Here is a 7,539-nt window from a genome sequence, read left to right on the forward strand (position 1 = left end):
AGAATCATAGAGTTGGAAGGGGCCATACAGGCCATCTAGTCCAACCCCCTGCTCAACGCAGGATCAGGCCAAAGCATCCTAAAGCATCCAAGAAACTTCAAACTGGACCATCCACACCCAACAGTGGGCCTATTGCCTCCTTTACTTTACATTTGCTCCTCACATAACTGAAAAATCTTTTCTTGTTACAGTGGGCTTCCCTGGCCAATCTTACCTCAGCGGCTTTGGGAATGGAGACTTTGGGAATGGAGCTGGGAGTGAGCGTGATTTGGAGCAGGCGGAGACGGAGTACAATGCTATGGAGTCCACCCTCCGAAGCAGCCATTTTTCTTCAGGGGCACTGATCTCTGTCTCCTGCAGATGAACAGTCAAACTGGGGGATCCCCAGGTCCCACCTGGAGGCTGACATCCCTAGAAAGCCGTCTCCAAAACATAGCTTCAACCCTATTTCTGGTCACGAGTCACATGCCCAAGAGGCCTCGCGATAAGCCAGTTGCAGGAGGATGCTTGCACAGAGCAAGAGACACTCCCACCACATGGGCCGTTCCCTCCCTGCCTGCTACTCTACCGTTTCCAGGGCATGGCACCTCCAGCGGAGGGGGGACCTCCTCTCCAGGGGAAATGACTCCTCTTCCCACTTAGGCAGCGGAGACGGAAAGAGAGCCCGTGGCCACCCACATGCAAAAATCTGCACGCACGCAAGGATCCCAGGTGTGAGCTTGAAGCAGAAAAGGCCTCCAGCTGTAGGGAGAGAAGCCAGAGACACCGGTGGGAAGAGTTAAGAAGCTCCAGGTGGCTTTCTTCCCAGGCAAAACCAAGCGAAAAGGGAGGGAAAGAAGTGTTTCCAGCTTTGGGTTGGGAAATACCTGAGGATTTGCAGGGGTGGAGACTGGGACTGGGTAAAAAGCCTTGTACAGACTACACTGATATGTACATGTTGCATTTTTATATGCACCTAGGCTGTTACTTTAAGAGCCTCTGGTGGCGCAGAGTGGTAAGGCAGCAGACATGCAGTCTGAAGCTCTGCCCATGAGGCTGGGAGTTCGATCCCAGCAGCCGGCTCAAGGTTGACTCAGCCTTCCATCCTTCCGAGGTCGGTAAAATGAGTACCCAGCTTGCTTGCTGGGGGGTAAACGGTCATGACTGGGGAAGGCACTGGCAAACCACCCCGTATTGAGTCTGCCATGAAAACGCTGGAGGGCGTCACCCCAAGGGTCAGACATGACCCGGTGCTTGCACAGGGGATACCTTTACCTTTACCTTTAGGCTGTTACTTTATGTTTACCTTTGTGTGTCCCATCAAGAGTCTTCCATGTAGTTCGAGGATGGCCAAATTGTCCACATGTCCACGGACTACAATTGGACATCTGGAGAGCCGCTATTTTGCCACCACTAGCGTAGATTATTCGAAATTTATCAGGATGTTCCTATTCTAACTATGCTAAATACACATCTCCTCTGATGCCCCCTGCGGGCTATTCTTCATATGACGTTGGATCATGCACACTGCAGATCTTGTGTATAAATGATATATATAATACATAATGAAATCCCAACATTTTCTGAGTTGGCAGCATAGTGACATTACCTCCAGTTATACCGCTGGGAATAACGTCATGAGGTTGCAGAGTGTGGCTCCCTTCCTCCCCCGTCCCCCAGCCCACTGGGGTGATGTCTCATCAAAAACAGTCATAGCTGCAAGCCTACTGGACAGCGCCCGCTTGTGGGGGAGATGCCAGACTGAAGAAATCTGGGAGAGCACCTAGAAATAGAGTCAGAAGGGGCCATAGAGGCCATCTAGTCCAGCCCGCTGCTCAAGGCAGGATCAGCCTCAAGCATCCAGGGTAAGGATCTGTCCAGCCACTGCTTGAAGATGGCCAGTGAGGGGGAGCTCCCCACCTCCTCAGGCAGCCCATCCCACTGCTGAACTAGACTCCTAGAATCCTAGAGTGGGAAGGGGCCATGCAGGCCATCTAGTCTCACCCCCTGATCAATGCAAGATCAGCCCAGAGCATCCAGGGTAAGGATCTGTCCAGCCGCTGCTTGAAGACTGCCAGTAAGGGGGAGCTCACCACCTCCTTAGGCAGTCAATTCCATTGCTGCACAACTCAGACTGTGAAAAAACGTCCTAACCTCTAGCCGGTACTGTTTGACATGTCGTTTAAACCAGCGGTCCCCAACCTTTTTATGGTTGAAGACCGGCTCCGGGGGTGGAGAAGAGCCAGCGGCCCGGGTGCCACGCATGCCCGTTAGCGCCCCCTGATGGTGAAAACCTGCATGCACAGAGCCACCACGCATGCACGTTTGTGACCGCCGGTGAGCTTCTCACTGCGGGGGGGGGGGGGAGAGGCAGGCGTGGCCACCGTCAGCCCATTAATGAGGCCTTCGCGGCCTGGTACTGTGCCGCTAACCAGGGGTTGACGACCCCTGGGTTAAACCCTTTCCTGCAGGTCCTCTCTTCTGCTGCCAACAGGAACCTTCCCCTGCCCTCCTCTGAGGGACACACTTTCAGATACTTCAAGAGAGCCATCATGTCCCCTCTCCACCTTGTCTTCTCCAGGCTGAACATTCCCAAGTCCCTCAGCCTTTCCTCACAGGGCTTGGTCCCCACGCCCTGGGTCATCGTCCCCTCTCCCCTCTCCTCCCTCTGAACCTGCATAGTAACCTCTCTCCCCCCACCACCTCCCCATCCCCGGCTTCACCTAAATCCGTTTTGCCCACACCCTGAGAAGGCCAGCCAAAAACCCTCCCGTTAAACCCCGGCTCAGCCTGTTTATCACTGAGCTGCATTCCGTCCCCCTCTGCCCCTCATCCGCTTTAAATCCCCCAAATATTATCCGTCTTTTTTAATATAGGTTTTATTTATTTTCGAGAAAGAAAGAAAAAGAAAGCACAAAGAAAGGAAGGAAAGAAACAGCTAGATTGCAACAAACTCCAGTTCGTCCTCAACCTCTAATACACTTCTAAAAACTTCTTGCTACTATGAAATCTCCCAGACGTTACGATGCAGCCCAGCCTAGCCGGCAGACCAAGCCAGGAATAACTTTGCCATGAGTCACCTGGCAAGCACGCCCCCACACGTCCTGCTGTGCCAAGAGACTGCAAAAGCAGGCGTTTAAAACTGCCCCCCTGCCCTGTACAAGAGGAAAAGGCCTGTTTGTATTAGACCTTGCCGTCTTTGCAGCCCAGGTTTCACGTTTGGGGTAGTTTTGTTTTGAATGCAGCCGATAGGAGTTCGTGATCGGTGGAACAGGCTTCCTCGGGAGGTGGTGGGTTCTCCTTCTTTGGAAGTTTTGAAGCAGAGGCTAGAATAGTCATCTGACAGAAAGGCTGATTTTATGAACTTGAGCAGAAGGAAAAAGTCTCCAGCCAGCGATGGCGAAATGATTTATTCCAATGAAAACTATTTGAAAACGGATTCCTAGGTAGAGTCCGTTTTCGATTTCTTCATCAGTGATATTCACAATATTGTTAATAACTCAATCTTCTCCAATTGTATTCTTTTGGGTGTTGAAATTATAGAAAATAACTTGGTGACCCCCCGCTGCTGAAGAGTAATTACACATTGTGATATTAATATTAGTTGACCCCTACAATTGGATATTATATGACCATTTGGGGATTGAACTATACAAAGCAAAATATTACCGGAGACTAAGAAAATCACTGATGAAGATATCGAAAACTGACTATATTTCTGAATCGCAATGGCACCTTGAAACTGGACCCCCTCCGACTGCATAAGATACAGTCGATTTGGTTCTGGTGTGGTCCATTTGGCGAAGTCCAAGTCTACAGGGGACATTTATGCTGTTTGCACCAAATATTCATGACACAAAAGCAATTTTCATGACAAAACAGTGCCAGAGGTTTAGTGCTCCTGAATGTGGAGGTTCCCCTCAGCCACCATGGCTTGTAGCCCCTGACAGACCTAACCTCCATGAATCTAATCTAGAATCTAGAATCTAATCTAGAATCTAAAATTCAGAAGTGTCCATAGAGGCCATCTAGTCCAACCCCCTGCCCAGTACAGCATTCGCCCCCAAACCTGACTCCCTTGTCCCCTATTAAAGCTCTTTATTTCTGCAGCCATCACTACATCCTCTGGCAGCAAATTCCGCCTTTTAATCCCTCTATAGCCTACCTCACAGGGGCATTGTGATACTAAAGCAGGGAGAGTGATATACAGAGCTTCTTAAAAACCAGTGGGGGCACCCCACAGTGACAGTGCTAGATGGAAGTTAGGGATGCCAACTTCCAGATGCTGCCTGGAGTTCTCCCAAATGGAAAACTCCAGATATCATGTCGTGGTTCGATCCTTGGTGGCTTGGGAACCAGACCGAACCCCGCCATCAGAGGCGCCCGCGATCACGGAGGTAGGGCATGGTGATCACAGGCAAGCCGGCAGCTGGGCGCCCCACCCGATCGTTGAGGTGGCAATGGCCGCTAAAGAACCTCAATGTCCCCCTCCACCTTTTGACAAGGGCCCGGAGATGGCCCTTTGTTCCAGGAAAATGGGCCATCGGGAACCCCGGAAAACCTCGCATATGTGCATGAGTCATGATTGTATCAGCATGTTCCCTCCGGAAGTACTGGGTGGGGCAATACAGCCAAAGGAGGTGGGTTTTGTATAAAAGAGAGCTTCCACCTGGAGTTCGGTGGAAGCTCTTACTCCATACCAGCGGACTCCACGTTGCTGAAATAAAGCTTGTTCCTGTTGTATCGTCCACCCGGCCTGGCGTGACGTTTTCTTCAAGGGGCACCCTGTTTTTCAGTTAGCAAGCGGGTTCCCGACATCGTAAGAGCTTCCACCGGCTACCAACTTGCCCAACGACGCCGTGCCGCTCCCTGCCTTGCACGTCGCTCCTGCGTTGGTCCGGCTCTCGCCGCCCCGTCGGCTCACCTGCTCCCCCGAGATCCTCTGCTGTCTCGCCTCTCCGCTGGCCGTCTCGCCTACTCGGGACTGAAAACTGCTCCGGGTCGGGGTCCGGGGCCCGCTCACCAGTGCCGGGCTCGTCCTCGTCGCTGGAGGCGTCCTCACTCGACGCGATCCCCTCCGCCGTTGTATTACCAGTCCCTCCGGGCCCGGCCCGAGCTTGCTCACGGGCTTCAGCTGCCTGCAAGCGCCTGGCCAAGTCCGCCATGGCCCGCCGCAGGTCCTCTAGGGATTCCTCAGGTCTTACCGGGCGAAGCGCCTGCCTCAGCTGGGTGTCCCAGGTTGGGGCCAACCCCCCAGACCTCGGCGCGCTCCCCGCCGTGCTTGGGAACCCCATGGCCCGGCGCCTTCCCTTGGCCGCCGCTGCCGAGGGTCTCGGGGTCCCGGACAGCTGCTCCTGGCCCCCCGATTTTCGGAGGAAATCTCCCGGGGACATTAAACCCATGTTCCCGGGGTTCGTGGGGGTCGAGACCGCCTCGTTGCTTGAAAACGCCATCTCTGGATCCGTCCCGATAAGCGCTCGGATGCGATGCCGACCCTGGAGTTCGGGGGGAAGCTCTTACGATGTCGGGAACCCGCTTGCTAACTGAAAAACAGGGTGCCCCTTGAAGAAAACGTCACGCCAGGCCGGGTGGACGATACAACAGGAACAAGCTTTATTTCAGCAACGTGGAGTCCCGACATCAGGAAGAAGAAGGAAGTCAAGTCTCCCGTTAGCCAATCAGGATACAGGAGGGGATAACTGGAAAAACCCCAGGATGTTCCTCTTCCAACTATGCGAAATATGCATTTCCTCTAGTGCCCCCTGCAGGATATTCTTTTCATACCGTTGCATCATGCACATGACAGACCTTGCCTGTTCCAGCAGAGAGAACAGCCCAAGAGAACAGCATCCGTGGAGAGTGCTGGAGCTCTGAGTCGATCCCGAACTCTGCTTGGCCCGCCGTGATCTTCACAGAAAGGCGGAAAAATGCGCCACCTTTCTCCCCACCCCCAACATGCCACACAGCCAAGATCCCCAAGAGCACGTGACCCTGGTGAGGGAGGTGTTAAAGCGCCTGCTGGCAAACCACCTATACGTGAAGCTGGCTAAGTGCGAATTCCACCGTCCCTCCCTGGACTATTTGGGCTACCGCATCTCAGCCCAGGGCATAGCTATGGACCCCGAGAAGGTGCAGGCGGTGCTGGACTGGGAAAGGCCCCGCACCCGGAAACAGCTACAAAGCTTCCTGGGGTTTGCTAATTTTTTTAGAGGCTTCATCCCCAGATACTCCTCCGTAGTGGCTCCCCTCACGGACTTGCTAGGTACCAAGGGGAGAGGTCCTCGCGCCACGCGGCCCAGCGCAGCGCTCGGCTGGAATGAGAAATCGGAGGCAGCGTTCCTGGCCCTCAAGCAAGCTTTCGCGTCTGAGCCCACGCTACTGCACGTCGACCCAACCCAGCCGATGGTGGTACAAGTCGACGCCAGCGACGCAGCAGCCGGGGCGGTTCTCCTGCAGCGAGACCAGGCGGGACAGCTGAGGCCGGCGGCCTACCTCTCACGAAAATTCGCCGAAACGGAGCGGAACTGGTCTACCTGGGAGAAGGAGGCGTTTGCGATTAAGTTCGCCCTCACCGAATGGCGGCATTGGCTGGAGGAAACAGAGGAGCCGTTCGAGGTCTGGACAGATCACAAGAATCTGGAGGCGCTCCGGCAACCGCGATCCCTGAACGCCAAGCAGATGAGGTGGGCGGAGTTCTTTTCGCGGTACAATTTCAAGCTGGGTCACATCCCCGGCAAAGAGAATTTCCTCGCGGACGCCCTCTCCCGGCTGCCGCATCATGGGGAGGGGTACGCTCCCTGCACCAGGTCTGTGTTCGGTGAGGAGCAGCTGGGACGGGGGGAATGGGAGCCCGACCCGGCGACCGCCCCGCTCCGAGACCGCCTAGTGGCAGCCTACGGGACAGACGAGGAGCTGGCTGAGCTCCGGGACTCTTTGATTTTGGACTCCGGTCTCTGGCGGAGGGGGGAGGCTGTCTACGTCCCGGAAGGGCTACGACGGGAAGCCCTCAGCCTCTGCCACGATGCTAAGACCGCCGGGCACTTCGGTTTCGTAAAATCCTGGAAGTTGGCCCGGCGGCGGTTTTGGTGGCCCAGTCTGCGGCGGGACACAAAAGCTTACGTCAGTGGTTGTCCTGTCTGCCTGACCTGCAAGCCGGGGGTTGGCAAGCCGAAAGGGCTGCTGCACCCGCTCGAGGTCCCGACCCGGCCGTGGTCAGTGATCTCCATGGACTTTATAACAGACTTGCCTCCCAGCAAGGGGAAAACGGTGATCTGGGTGGTGGTAGATCTATTTTCCAAACAGGCCCACTTCATTCCTTGCGCCAGTGTCCCCAGTGCTTCACAGTTGGCTCGGATGTTCCTGGATCACGTGTTCAGACTGCACGGGCTGCCGGACAAGGTGATTTCCGATCGGGGCTCACAATTCGTGTCCCGGTTTTGGCAAGCTTTCCTGCGCCTGTTAGACATCGAGCAAGGGCTGAGCTCCGCTTACCACCCCCAGACGGACGGGCAGACCGAGCGGGTTAATCAAGTACTGGAGCAGTACTTGCGGTGTTTCGGT

The sequence above is a fragment of the Paroedura picta genome, chromosome 1 (genome assembly GCF_049243985.1).
Source record: "Paroedura picta isolate Pp20150507F chromosome 1, Ppicta_v3.0, whole genome shotgun sequence".
NCBI lineage: Eukaryota > Metazoa > Chordata > Lepidosauria > Squamata > Gekkonidae > Paroedura > Paroedura picta.